This window comes from Polyodon spathula, chromosome 3 (assembly GCF_017654505.1).
Source record: "Polyodon spathula isolate WHYD16114869_AA chromosome 3, ASM1765450v1, whole genome shotgun sequence".
NCBI lineage: Eukaryota > Metazoa > Chordata > Actinopteri > Acipenseriformes > Polyodontidae > Polyodon > Polyodon spathula.
In genome coordinates, this window is record NC_054536.1 from 74766144 (window position 1) to 74781118 (window position 14975).

Sequence of the window (14975 nt, forward strand, 5' to 3'; positions counted from 1 at the left end):
AGCAGTGCGGCCGCAGGGCGCTGACCTGAGGGGTTGTGCCAGTTGATTGGCTGATGAATAATAAGTAAAACAAACGTATGCAATAACGATTCAAAACAAAAATTACGAAATAAAAGTGCTTTATTATTTGTCAGGCAAAATAAAAACATGTACCATATTAAAGTCAGTCAAAATTACGGCTTTGTTGCTAGGTGGGCAGGCTTATAACTTTCTTATTTTCATGATCCTACACACAGAGTAATTTAAATTTGAAAACCTCAACCCGTCAAAACGACTTCTGTGGCTAGTGTTAAGGTGGTATACGTGAATAAAACAATGTAACAACCCCTGGTCTTGAAGCTCTAAGCAGGAGACAGAGACTGGATCGAGGCGCTAACAAAACTACTTTATTAATTAAGCAGGGTCCTTGTTTGGGTCAGGACACCAAAAAACAATAAATCCTTCCTCATGTCTCTATCCTAAAAACTTGCTCACTTTCTCGCTCACTCTATTCCACACACAGGCTCCGGCTCTATCAGTCCCCTCACACACAGAGAAGAAAGAGGACCACTACTGAATACTTTGACATTAATGTTAATTGGGTGTACTATCACCACACCCAATTAACATTAATGTCAAAGTATTCAGTGTCATTCGATGTTTGAATTAGCGCCAGTTTTGAAAATGTGCATTGGCCACAGCGTTAGTTACTGGTAGTTTCAAATACAAAATGGGAAATGCAAACTGCAGACTCTTTTCTCTTAACAGCAAGTTATCTGGAAATGTCTTGTCCTTATCTCTTTCGAATATGTACATGTAAAATAGGGTTATAATAAATATGTATGTAGCCAAAAAATGTTTAGCAAATAATACAAGGGTAGTACACAGCACTTTCTTATGGAATGTTGTTTTTTTATTATTATTATTTGTCAGCAGAATCAGCAGAGATGCACACACAGGAATGACGTATTTTATTTTATTGTTTGTTTTTTGGTTAACAAATGAGGCAGGCTGTGTTTTAAGACAACCTAAAAACTTTGGTTTAGGAAAGCAGCATGATATCAGTAAGTCGCACAATGCCAAATTGGAACACAAACATACTGCCTCAGGTATTTTAATATGAATTAGTTTATCTGTATTTGGAACGAGAATTTCCACTGTAATCCATGTAAACCTAGGTCGTTTCTTACTGTTGATTTCTCTCCAATTTATTTTCCGAAGTACTGGTACCTTCACATACATCTGTTGTATTGTATTAATATAGCATGTCAGCTTTGGGGTTTTGTTTAACATGTCTTCCTCACAATGACATTGTACTTGTGTTTCTGCTGTTCAGCGTCGCTCTCATACTTCCTAGATGCTGCTTTGTCAGACATTTACAGGTTGTGACCTGTGTCACGTTCGCGCCGCAGCACACCTGATAAAAGTGAAAACAGACATGTTGTTCCGATCCGTACAGTCAGACGTTACTTATTTATTTTTTAGATATTGTATTATAAATTATATATATATTTTTGAGGCCCCTCAAAATCTGAGGTCCTGGGCTGCATCCCTAAAGCCCCTGTGTTAATCCGGCCCTGACCGAAAATACTGGTTTGGTCCCGCCCCAGAACAATACAGATAATGTGAACGCACAGGACCAGATGAAAAGAGTCTGCCAACCTGAACTGAGCGGGTTGTTACAACATATTGAACTTACATTCATGAAGAGATAGTATTTAAATTTTTTTGAGTACTTGAGTAATAAATCCCTTTTTTTCTTAAAGTTTGCAATATAAACCTTGTGTATGAGTCAAACCCAAGACATGCTTCCAGTGCAGCTCGCAATGCAGATGCCCTAGCTTTCACACCACAAAGTGTGAAATTTTACAACATTTCTAAATAGTATAGCAGTAAAGTTTTCCAGTCCCGAGGCTCACGTACCCCCATATATAACCTCCCATCGTTTCCCGCCACTGTCCGGCTCATCAACCAGTCACATCCATGCTCTGCAACCCCTGAAAACAGCAACACACATTCTCTCCACTCATTCACTCACTCCCCCTTCCCATGCTAACTAACGGCATGAATCGTTCCCCTTACACATAACATAAAAGATAGCCGAGAAAAACTGAATGGACAAAATGTCCTGCAACAAAGCAATTGTCCAGGTCGTCACAATATATATTTTTAATTTGAAAGTAAAAATATATGAAAGCATGACGACCTGTATCTACAAAAACCTTCACTAATATACAATTGAACAATAACTGTTGAGTATTTATTTTCATTTCATATAATACTAAATGGCAGTGTTTATATCCGATAGTGAAAAATAAATAATTAAATATCAAGATAGATAAAGAAATGTCTATGTATTTATTTATGTATTAATTTATTTCAATATTTATATTTATTTGTTTATTTACGTTTTACTTTTGCCAGATACATAGGCTATCCTTCGGCATAGCCAATTCTCAGAAATTAACATTCGTTTTTGTCCAGTGGGACCACAAATAGCATTACTCTCATCAACCAGTATCGAGAAGAAACCATACTTCCTTACGCCAACAGGGATCACAATGAGTGTTACACTGACAGGAAACAAATTTTTTTCAGATCAAGATTGGAATCTCAAAATGATGAGATGACTAAAAAAAAAAAAAAAAAAAATCTCCAAAATGCAAAAAATGAGTCCAGAGAATTCTCAGCTGGCTAACTTTATCTTTTAAAATACTGCTCGTTTTCTCAACTAATCATGTAGCACTGACAGTATAACGCAACATGCTTGCAAACTGAAGGTTATAGTGGCAAATCCCACACATGAGAGCCATTTTTTATATTTATATTATATAAAATATATATATTTTTTGCAGGCAAATGTTCCATTTTAAAACAGAAATAAATAATTTAATATAAATGATATAGATGTGATAATAAGTGTGTTCCCTAGATTATTTCCATGTTGACAAAACAAGTACATTTTCATTAAACTCGGATGTCCTGTAATATACATATGCATGGTTAAGTCTCCCTGGGGTCTTCACAAAAGTTTTTTTTTTTTTTTTTTGCGTTCGAATAGACCATTTTAAAATAATCAATAAATCATTTCATATAAATGATAGACATCAAAATGAATGTGTTCCCTAGTATAGTTTCACGTTGACAAAACAAGTTAACTGTCACTAAACTTGGATGTCCTGTAATATACATATGCGTAGATAAATGTGCCTGGGGTCTTCACAAAAGTTTTTTTTTTTTTTTTTTTGCGTTCGAATAGACCATTTTAAAATAATCAATAAATCATTTCATATAAATGATAGACATCAAAATGAATGTGTTCCCTAGTATAGTTTCACGTTGACAAAACAAGTTAACTGTCACTAAACTTGGATGTCCTGTAATATACATATGCGTAGATAAATGTGCCTGGGGTCTGCAAAACTACAAAAAAAGGGAGAAAAATACATTTTTACCTTACTTTAGCGATGAATTTCTCTTACTTTATGACAGGTATTGACTTTTTTCTGCATTTCACCTGAGAGTGTTCGGAACTACAAATTAAAACTGAAACAGTGCTTTTTGCTGATTTACTTTTGCTGCGCCAATACCCTGAAAACACTCTCCGTAAACTATCCGTGCTGTGTAGAGAGTCTGGCAGTTCTCAATGATAACATGACGCGAGGAACTACCATTCCTGTCAATGTATGGGGGAACATGTAATTGGCAATGAAATGAAGATCCATCACAATGCTCAGTGTTATCCTAAATGTATCAGTTGTTGTACTTGGAACAAATGATACATGTGTACATTAAATAGCCAATATAGATAGGTGAAGGCATTAGGGTTAGAACATTTGATGTAAAACAGCTGCTGTACTCTAGGGAGTCTATGGCTTAATAAACATTATGATACCTTTTTTTAGGATCTGGTGTGATGAGTGTGAGGCAAAAACATTTTTTTTTTAAATACCACCTTTAGTATAGTACGGGTTTTAAGACACAAAATGGAATGTTATTGTTCCTGATTGCCTGACAAAAAAAAATCACACTTATCCACTTGGTCCTATCTTAATCTAGACATGGCCTGCTGTGTTGCAGCATGCAAACTAATGAAATCACTGTTTGTGTTTGCAGCTGGAGAAAGTAACACATTTGTCGTAATCCACATTGAGTATATTACTGTCCCCTTAAAGCAGACTGCTTCTAACACGTCTAACACAGCGATCCGTGAAGGCCTCGAATTACAGTGGAAAGTAGGCTTTCGTAACAGGGTTTGCCTAAAACTAATTTAATTTAGTAATTTACATAACATAAAATCTTGTGACACAGCATAGGGGTTGACAATTGCTATGGACTGTCGCTGTTTCACGACTCTGAAATAACACATTTGACACACAGTAAATTTTTTTGTGATGTTTAAATAAATGTTAAAGTTCTTGGTATTTAGACACCATTAATGGTTCATGGTTTTCCGATAAAAGCTTTTACTGTTATTATTCCAGTGCCGAGAGGAATTTAGTTTAACCATAGAAGTACTGCACAATATGAAGGATATCGGGGTTAACATGTCCCTTCTCTTCTTAGTGGCAAAGAGTAACACAAAGCACTTAAGACCTTAGTAAAAATCCGCCTCCGAAAAAACTGCAGCAGTACACTGAGTTGAAGCCTTAATACCTTCCAAAATCTGATACAATTTTACTATATATTATTATTATTTTTTTATTATTTATTTCTTAGCAGACACCCTTGCTCAGGGCGACTTACAGTTGTATATGAAAAATCCATATCTAGAATTACAGTACAATTAAGAGCAAGATACACAATACAATGACTTCAGTAATACTAGAAAAAATGTACTTCTACTTTCTCCTAACCTGTTTGTTCCTGGAAAACTGGCAAACACAAGTCTTCCAAATACTAATACAGCTTTTAATCGTCTTGTACATATTAAGTCACAAACTCGTCTATTTGCTCTTACCATCAATCAAGTATCAAAGCAAAAAGAAATCTATTAGTAATCGATTGTCAAAACATCTTGAGAACCATAACTCAAGCAATCACAACTATAAAAGCACACAGCCATATTACATACCATATGCACTGTATACGTTCTTATATTCTATGTTTCCATGGCAACAGACCCCTAAACTGGAAATAATACATCTCTATATTATTCACGTTCATACGTATGAACGTGACTAATAATTATTTTTCATATTAGACTCCTTTATACATCATTGCCTGTAAAGTGGAGAATAATATTAAATTAAAACAAAGATATGGACAATTAGAAAAAAATGAGGTTCACACCAATAATAGAATAATTTAAACAAATGTTTTTTAAAAGAGCAAGAAAATGAAAATACAAGAAGAAAAACACTTACTGACAGTAACCTCACAGTAGTAATTGCATTCTGTGGGGGAAAAGAGATCATTTCACCAGATACCTGAAAAAGTCCTGGACAAACACCTTTTGACTGCCATCTTGTGAGTAAAAAAAACAGCTTAAGAATACGGTAAAGGCAACTAGGTTTGATAAACACAGAGCATATAAAATAATAATATGGGTCAGAATATATTACCACACAAAAATATGTCTCTCACTGGTTTTGAGCTAGGAATGCTGCACCACTCGTGCATTATGGTTCAAAACGAACTCAAGACAAATTATTGTGTGGTAATATATTCTGACCCATATATTATACTATTCACATTTCTAGGTTTAGGTTAGGGCTGTGCTCGACCAGTACTGTTCACCTTGTATATCTTTTTACTGTTATATATTTGTTCATTTAAAAGAAAAATAAACATTGATCTGGAAGGCAACTAGTAGATTATCTCTCTAGCTAAAGCTGTCCTTTGTCGATCACTGGGTTTCTTTTTTGGCTCAGGTACTACAGGTTGTTGTTTTTAGATTTTAAATGATTTAAATAATCTTTGAGAAATTTCAATCGGATTAAAATGTGTTTTTATATAATTATAACAGATACAATGCATAAGTTCTAACATACATTCAACAGAAAGCTGAGAGAAAGGTGGCAGACACCACTCTGACTCAATTAACCACTGCCAGTAAATGCATTTTGTTACAGATTACTCTAAAAAGCAATGCCAGCACCATTTGTCAAACTGGTAAATATTTATCCAAGTGGGTCACCTTTTCACATTTTGGAAAATAGCTATGGGCAGAACGGTCCCTATCCATTTACAATATGCGGGGGCTTAAAGGTGCATCTTCCACTGACTAATGATAAATGGCGTAAGGTGCAAACTAGCAGTTCAGCACAATAAAATCAGCAAAGTCACACACCTCATTTAATTCCACTAATTAACGACCACCTTTTTACAGCATGTTATTTTACAATGATTTGTGGATGGGTTATAAAAAATAAAATAAAAACACACATATACCCATAATACATCAAAATAAAATGTCTTAAATGTTTTGACATTAACACCAAAACATAACCCTGTGTCAGCTGGAAACATATTACTCTTTCTTTTTGTATAAATTGCCAAACTGCTATTTTTCTATAGTTTACAACTATTGAAGCGTTACAATAGAAACGACACTATCTGCATTACAGCTCCCAGCCTGTCTGGCATGATACTTGCTTATGCTAAATTTACCTGTAGAATATCTTATCCGTTCAGTTGTGTTTTGAGGAGTTAGGCTGAGGTCAGTGTTTTTTTAATTAATTAATTTATATTGGTTGAAATGTGTCTGCTAGGAAAGTTTGAAATTAAGAAGTTTTGTTTCTATTACTATAATAGCAGAATTAGGGTAATACATGTTCCGTCGTGGTGATTTCTTGACTGCTTTGTAAGATTTTAATTCATAAAAGTTAATTTTTTTAGATCCCCGTTGTTTAAAATGTTCAAGTAACACCAAGATCAACATTTGCCTCCATTGTTTTAGTCTCTTAGACCATTTCGCATCTGTCAAATATGAATTAACTACAGTGTACGCGAGAACAGAACCACAACATTCTAAGTACTTAGAATTGTTTTAAAAATTGTTCTCTAAATTGTATTCCATAATTTTTAATATTAATACACATATAAAAATCTACAATAAACGTCACACTTTAAGAGACCAGACTACCTAGGATTTCAGGGGAAATTTTATGCGGCCACACAATAACATCCCAGCACTGCACTTGAAAGCAAGGGCACGTTTTCCTGATATCAACCATTTGCTTTTGAAGAGGCCACTTAAACTTTCAACAGGTTTCCTAATGTGCAAGTTCATGTTTATATGCTATCCTAACAATCATTTCCTTTCGTCTGGAATTCAAAATAGCTCCCCGGATCTGTGATGACACCCCTCACCCCTCCAATCCAAATGATCTGCCTTTATCAGTTTTAATTTTCTGAATTCTAATCTTTTGACTTGAAAGTCATTTCCTTAAGAAAACAGTTGACAGACACCACGAGTGAGTGATTATGTTGTGGCATCACTTTGTTTTTCCATGAAGCTTAGAATGAAGAGGATGGCTGTTAGTGTAAATGACAGTTAGGATGGCCCCGCATAGGATTTCAGCTCTGTTCAAAGACAAGCTAATGTAACCTTACTACAGAGCAGCCGACTTGACAAATGGGTGCTGTGCAACCCTGTGCCTCCCGCTGAAACCTGAGCCCCTGATTTGCACTGGATCGTCTGGAAAACTAAGAGGGACCTGGAATTCCAGAGTAAAAAAAAAAAAAAAAAAAGTAGTGATGTAAAATGATCTGATAATTTTCCTCATATATAATGAAATCTGATAAGATATGATTTCCATTACATGAGAGTAGATGTTAAAACTTCATGCTGATTTAAACTCGGCTCTCGCCAAGATAAGCAGCAATTAAGACGTAGCTTTACAGTAAACTAATGTGATCCATCTGCGTCTCCATCCATTTGCATTTCCTTCCATCTGATGATGTAGATATCCTTTTGCCTGCTGTTGATGGCTGAAGTGTAATGCTGGCTTCAGGAATCAGCTTATTTTGCCTCCCCAGCAAACATCAGCACACACAATGGCTGCGATGTTGGCTATGGGGATAAACCACAGTGCGGTCTCCCCAGCGCATCAGCATGACAACTGTATGGATTGAGCCAAGTAGGGTACATCTCTGGGGTCTTCAAGTGGGCACCTCAAGAGGGCTCAACGGTGATTCTGGTATCCCAGCATCACCCCCCTCTGTTCTCCACTCAACTCAACCCCACTTACTTATCTGTACATCAGCATTTCTTTCTTTCTATTGTGCTTGAGATCCCCAACCAAAATCTTTCCGTCTCAACCACAGCCAGTTGCTGCTCCTCTTTGCTGCTTCAGATAAGTTCTTCACTGTGCGACACAACTCTTGGCCACTGATTCTGGACGGTTCTGAGAAACCGGGTTGTAGAGTGTGCCACAAATCCTCAGCAACCCACCTCTGGTGGGTAAACCCGGACTCTCCATCCTCCTTTTGCATGTAGGAGAAGCTGAACTGAGACCAAGACCCCCTCTTCCATGCTGAACTTGTCCCATAATATCACCAATTCAAAGGGCAAAGCCTTTGCATCTTCCACGGCTTTCTTTGCCGCCCACTTCCTTCCACAGGTGCTGCCTCCCTTACACATTTGTCGAGTGACTCTACTAATGTGATTTACTGTAATGTAAATAATTAAAAGAACAAAAACATGAATATAGAAATAAATAAATGTCTATATATTTATTTATGTATTTATTTCAGCATTTATTTATTTATTTCAATTGCTTTTTACATTTTATTTTGGCCTTTTACATTTCTGCTTTCAAATTTAAATTCATTCCTCCCCTTTTACCTTTCTGCTTTTAATTTTACATCTCTTTTCTATGAAGACACCCATGTCAATCAAAGTGAGTGGGCGGTATCACTTGAACCACTGGTTGACCACAGAGATTAATTACATCCTCCCTCCAGTCTAATCTAATCGATTGACGATATGTTAATGGTGTTCCCCATGATTGAAACATTTCTTTGAGACCAAGTCTTAACTAACAAGCTCTTCAGTTAGAACAGGGTTTCTCAATCAGGGGTACGCATACCCCTGGGGGTACTTCTAAGGATCATTGGGGGTATGCAGGACAACTCAGAAATGCAAAAATAAAAATGAAAGTAAAAGTAAATTATGATCTTGAATTTATTTTTTAACAATATTATGTATTATCGCTAAACTACTGTGCACAACTATTTTTGTTATTTGGACAAAGACACAGTTTTCCAGAAAAAAAAAAAAAAAAAAAAAAAAAACATTAAAATGTCCTCATGTGAATTCTCTAGGAATAATTTTATGTGAACTTTGCATTATCTCCAGTACCCCAAGAAATGAGAAGTTAAATCTCATTGGACGAGCTAGGTGTGACTATCTAAATAAAAATAAAACAAGCCCAAAAAAAAAAAAAAAACAACCAACAACACCTACAGGCCTGAGCTCCTGTAACACCCTAAATCCCATTCAATTACGAAAGGTGTTTATTTTTTAACTTAATGAACAAGACTTTGTAAAGACGCTGTCAAACAAAATTAAGTTGTTGTGTAAACAGCATGAAAACTTTTCAACAGCTGACGATTAGGTGACACCAAGGCCCCCATCCGTGGCGTCCTGCTGCACTAACGTCTTTAAAAATGTCAGTGGAGACTTCAAACAGCCCTTGTTCTGTAGGTGGCCGACCAGATCACTGCATGGATCATGTGAAGGCTCACAGAGCAGTTACTCAGTCATGAATCACACTTCACAATAGCCGACCATTTTCTTAACAGGTGACTCGATAGTCAACACAATCAATTTTTACACCCCTGTCATAATGACAGGCCTTTTTCAGGCAGACAGAAATTCAGACACTATAGGTTCTTTCACACTGGGTACGCTTGTAAATGTACAGTACACTTACCCAAGAGTGCTCAGCTCTTTGCAAGGGAAACATACTCAGATGATTTCTCTTTCACATTGGATGTGTACAGAATACAGGTGGAAATGAATGCACTGTATTATTCATTTTCTAATACATAGAACAAACACAGAGAAACAGACTGTAAAGCAGATCAACGGTCCAATTAAATATATCATAAAGTATCTTTAGATAATATCAATATAACACTGCTCCATACTTGCTGAAGTATTACGTGCTCTTGCAAGATATAAGTATATATATATATATATATATATATATATATATATATATATATATATATATATATATATCTCCCCACCATTCAACTGTATTGCTTCATATTTCACGTAACAAATACTGTAACAGAGGTCACAAAAAAGACATAGGAAAGAAATAGAAGAGTGTTGGACTGTGGGCATGTTTGCAGTTTTTTAAGTTAACAATGAAACAGATAGTGTATTGAGCTAGAATCTGCAACAGAATGGGCTTTACAGTATTTTAAGTCACAGCAGTCTTTGTTTGGATGTCAGTGTTTGTTTCCACAGATGGAATAGTAAAGTAACAAATGTAAAAAAAAAAAAAATATTGCATTGTAAAAATAGCAAAAGAACTTTATATCATTACTGTCTGGCAGATTATAAAGCAGGGATTTACAGGAGGGCTATCATGCAATAACATCTGGCAGCTCTGTTGTTGCTAGCTGTAGCCTCTGCTAGCTGTAGACTGCCAGGCAGCAAAAACGTTATGAAGCATACTGAAGCCAGACCAGACCAGACCGATCCTGATACATATTAATGAAGGGTTATAGGTATAAGAGTTAAAGTTACAGACTATTCTGGTCTTTTATATAAAAAAAAAAAAAAAAAAAAAAAAAAAAAAAAGTTTAGCCTTCAATATGTTTTTAACACCCCTCCCCCACATCATTGTACACCGTTAGAAAAATATTAATGATAGGGTTAATCAATATTCTTCAGTTACCATACATTTCAATAGCCATAGTTTTATATTTTACAGTTACGTTAAATTGTGTTAATGTAAAGCCAGTACAGCTAAGCAGCTACATTTTATTGAATTCATGATTTTGAGGGAGAAAATAGGAGGCATCTTGTTTTTTTTTTACTCAATTTAACCTTCTATAGTATTGTATACAACTACAGATATTACATGATAGTCTGAACAAGGATGGCCAAAGAAATATCTGGTCAGTGTTTTCAGTGTCATGTAGTACAGAGGGAACATTTTGGCAGAGGCCAAAACGTTTATCAAACTGAAGTTTTACCCTAGTGTCAAATAGCAAACAAAAAAACAAATTACCTTGACATATTCCAAATATTTTTGACTGACTATACAAGTAGCTGGTAGAAACCTCTCAAATGTATACAGTCTACCACACATGTAATTATACAAGCATACATACAGTACATTTACCCTTTGGAATTATTTAAAATTTTAAAAAACTGACACATATAACAGCACATTCATATTGTAATTGTATAACTTCCTTTCAACTACATTTAAAGACACACATTGTAGTCTACAACAGGTTTTGTAAATCAGTGTTTTCCATTTTTTTGTACAGCACTTCAAAAAAAGAAGAATTTCAACAGTTGGTTATGCACCACTGACCAAGGTAACAACAAGGATTTGCCCTATATAGCATTTATTTCCATTTTGATGCACTGACTACACAACAAAAAAACCTACTGCTGATCATCTAAAAGCTTTATTTGAGCAGGGAACTTTGAAGATCAGGACAAAGGATCGTCCTACTCTTAGATCTGATAATATAAGCAACTTGTTTTATGCTTCGATGAAGACACACAATGAAGCAACTCCTGAATAAATGCCTGGATGAAACTGATGTAATCTGTTGGATATTTCACAACAATTAATTTTCCATTGAGCTTCTCTGGACACAGAAAGGGTACAGTCCTATTATAAACTGATCATGATCATTACCTAAAAAATAATCATAATAATAATAATAATAATAATAATAATAATAATTGGAGTAACACATTTTGATTGTTCATATGGTATGTACAGGCTGTACATTTTAATTGCCATTTGTTTACATAAACCCATGCTGAGACGGCAACTTTGAAAATCTTCATGCAACTGCAAAATACAATAATTAAGAAAGCCGTAAGGATAAATAAAATACTTTCAGAAATGCACTAGCACATTATCAATTACTAATCTTTTTCTTTAGACCTACTTAATTATGAGTTACAATATAGAGTATTTAGACTAGGTTTGGAATATTCCACCTGATAGTTTAAAGGCATGCTAACAAAGATTTTTTACATTGATTTTCCTTTCCTCTTATTAGCACTAGCAACATTATCACTGGTCCCCTTTTTAGGTGTGTATTGCGTTTAGCATGCCTTTAAAAATAAATCAATAGGCAAAAAACAGACAAGTCCAGCTGTGCAGTATTCAATAGAAACACCTGTCTAAACCCAACCTGTCTAAACCCAACTTCCCCACCCGTTGGAGGACAAAACAAGCCAGTGCTGTCCAGGGTAGAGATTCAAGAGCATAGAGCAGCCTCTGTATAAAAAACAGCCTAAACGCTGCCACCCTACTCACAACATCAACCAAGCCCTGCCCTCCCTCTTCAACAAGCAAAAAACAGCACGCTTGGCTTTATCCAGTGCAATCTCTCCCAGAAAAAATCTACTATCAGTCTCTGGATCTCTTTTAATAACAACACTGGGGGGTCTACACATCTTACTCTGTGCCATAACATGGAGGTTACTAGGTTGTTAAAATCACTAAAACTCTACCTCTATAGGATAGTTTAATCAGGAGCCACCGCCAGCTCCTCAGTCTACTTCTGACATTATCTAACATCCCATACCAGTTCTCTTTAGCACCCCTTCCCCTCCCATGAACACTCCCAGGTATCTAAAAACTGCTTGACTCCACTGTAACCCTGGGGGGACATCTGTAGACCTACTGCCTTCCCAAACACCTAATAAAAACACACTGCTTTTTGACCAGTTTGTCTTCATAGAGGACACTTCTCTAAACAATGTCAAGCAATCATCTAATATTTGTACATCTTTTTTTTCTCCAAAACAAAGACTACAACATCAGCAGCATAGGCCACCACTTTTATAGGCTCCACTGGCACATTTGGAATGGACAAGCCAGATAAAAAAAAGCCTTAAATTGTGGAGTAACGGTTCAATTGAAAGCAAATACAACATCCCAGACATGGAACAACCTTAGTAAAATCCCCTCTGCACCTGAATAGGAGAGCTAAGCACACCATTGATTTTAAGTGTACTAAAAACATTATTGTAGAGCAACTGCATTTTGCCCAAAAAACTGTGATGAAAACCAAAAGCCTTAACTGCATTAAATAAATACTTTTGATCTACATGATCAAAAGCTTTCTCCTGATCTAAAGAAATTAGACCAGCTTTAAATCCCAAAAGCTTGGAGGCTGCTATTACATCACAAATCAGAAAGACATTATCAAACATTGATCTGCCAGGGACACAGTATGTTTGATCGAAGTGCACCACACAATTTGCTCAACCTGTTCACCAAACTTTTTGATAACATTTTGTAATCTGTACTAAGGAGACTTAATGGATGCCAGTTCTTTATATTACTTAAGTCCCCTTTCTTTGGTAGCAAAGTCAATATTGTGCACCGACAGCTCAAAGGCAGCTCCTCTTCTGCAGTACTCTCAAGTACCACTTCAAACAAGTCTTCTGACTGTAGACCAGAAAGTCTTATAGAATTCCACCAGTATACCATCCATTCCTGGTGGTTGACCATTGTTCAGTCCCATAAGAGCATCAGAGAACTCCTGGAAAGTCAACTCTCTCTCCAACTGATCCTTCTCCTCTTCAGGAACCTGGACCAGACCTTCTAGGAACTGCTGAGTTTTACCAGACTCATCCCTAGCCTCTGCCATGAACAAGTCAGAGTAAAAACCCACACTGTACTCCCGGATCACCTTTGGTTCGCTCAGTAGTTGTCCTTGATCTGTCCGTAAACAATAAATACGTTTACTCTGAGCAGTTTTCTTTTCCAAAGCAAAGAAGTATTGGGTAGGAGCATCCATTTGGGACAAGTTAAGGAACCTGATGTGTACAAGTGTATCCAGCAGATCACCAAGTTTACTTTTTTATGCTTCAGCTCCAGCTCTCTCATTTGTAAACTAGTACTCTTAGTGATATTTCTTTAGTATACTGTTGACAAAGTAATTTAATCTTACCTTTAGAAACATCCTACCGTAGCCTTCAGGATGAAAAATAACATTGTTGCCTTCTCTATAAGTTCCAAAAAAAACCCGTAAAACATTTAACAAAATGGATATCATTTAAAAGCTTAGTGTTTGAATGCCAATATGAAGTATATACACATTGAGAAGGGATAAGCCTCTTCAAATTAACCAAGCTATGGTCGGAGAAACCAGTAGGACATATATCACAGGTAGTAAATAAATTTAAATGATGCTTAAAAATATAAAACCTATCAAGTCTAACTAGTGAAATATGTCCAGCACTCCCTTTCAGCCAAGTATACTGGCGAGCATCAGGTTTCATCGATCTCCGTATGTCCTCTAGATCATGCTCTCTTAAGACAGAGACCAGCTCACTAACTGACCTTGGATGGGGTTCAGAGCCATTCCTATCAACCTTGTTATCTACTGTACAATTAAAATCCCCACCCAATAAAACCACATCCACAGGCTGACATTGTGCCAGTACTTTAGTCATAGTTTGAAGAATAACACTTTCTCTCTCCCATCATTTGGAGCATAAACATTTATAAAAGACAATCTTACTACAAATACTGACTTGAACTTTTACTAGCCGCACTTGAACCTCTTCACTCACAATGAAAGAATCTGGTTTAAAATCTTTAGATCCTGCACTGAAATTAGTGCTATGGTTCAGTATAACCTCCCTCTCCCATTGTTTAAACCAATCTGCCTTATTATGATTCTTGAAGCACGGCAACATTCATTTTCTTCTGTACTAATATTAAATACTCAAAAATCTTTCCTCTCTTTCCTACATCTCTCCCACCATTGATATTTAAGGTACCCAAGTTAAAAGTCTGCATAATACAAGTAAAAGAGGAAATAAA

The 14975-nt window shown here is 36.0% G+C and overlaps 1 protein-coding gene across 9 annotated transcripts in view; it reads right to left on the reverse strand.

Moving 5' to 3' along the window:
* The window catches only part of LOC121313408 (double-stranded RNA-binding protein Staufen homolog 2-like), a 110490-nt gene that overhangs the window by 21349 nt on the left and 74166 nt on the right, over positions 1-14975 (reverse strand). The window lies entirely within an intron of this gene.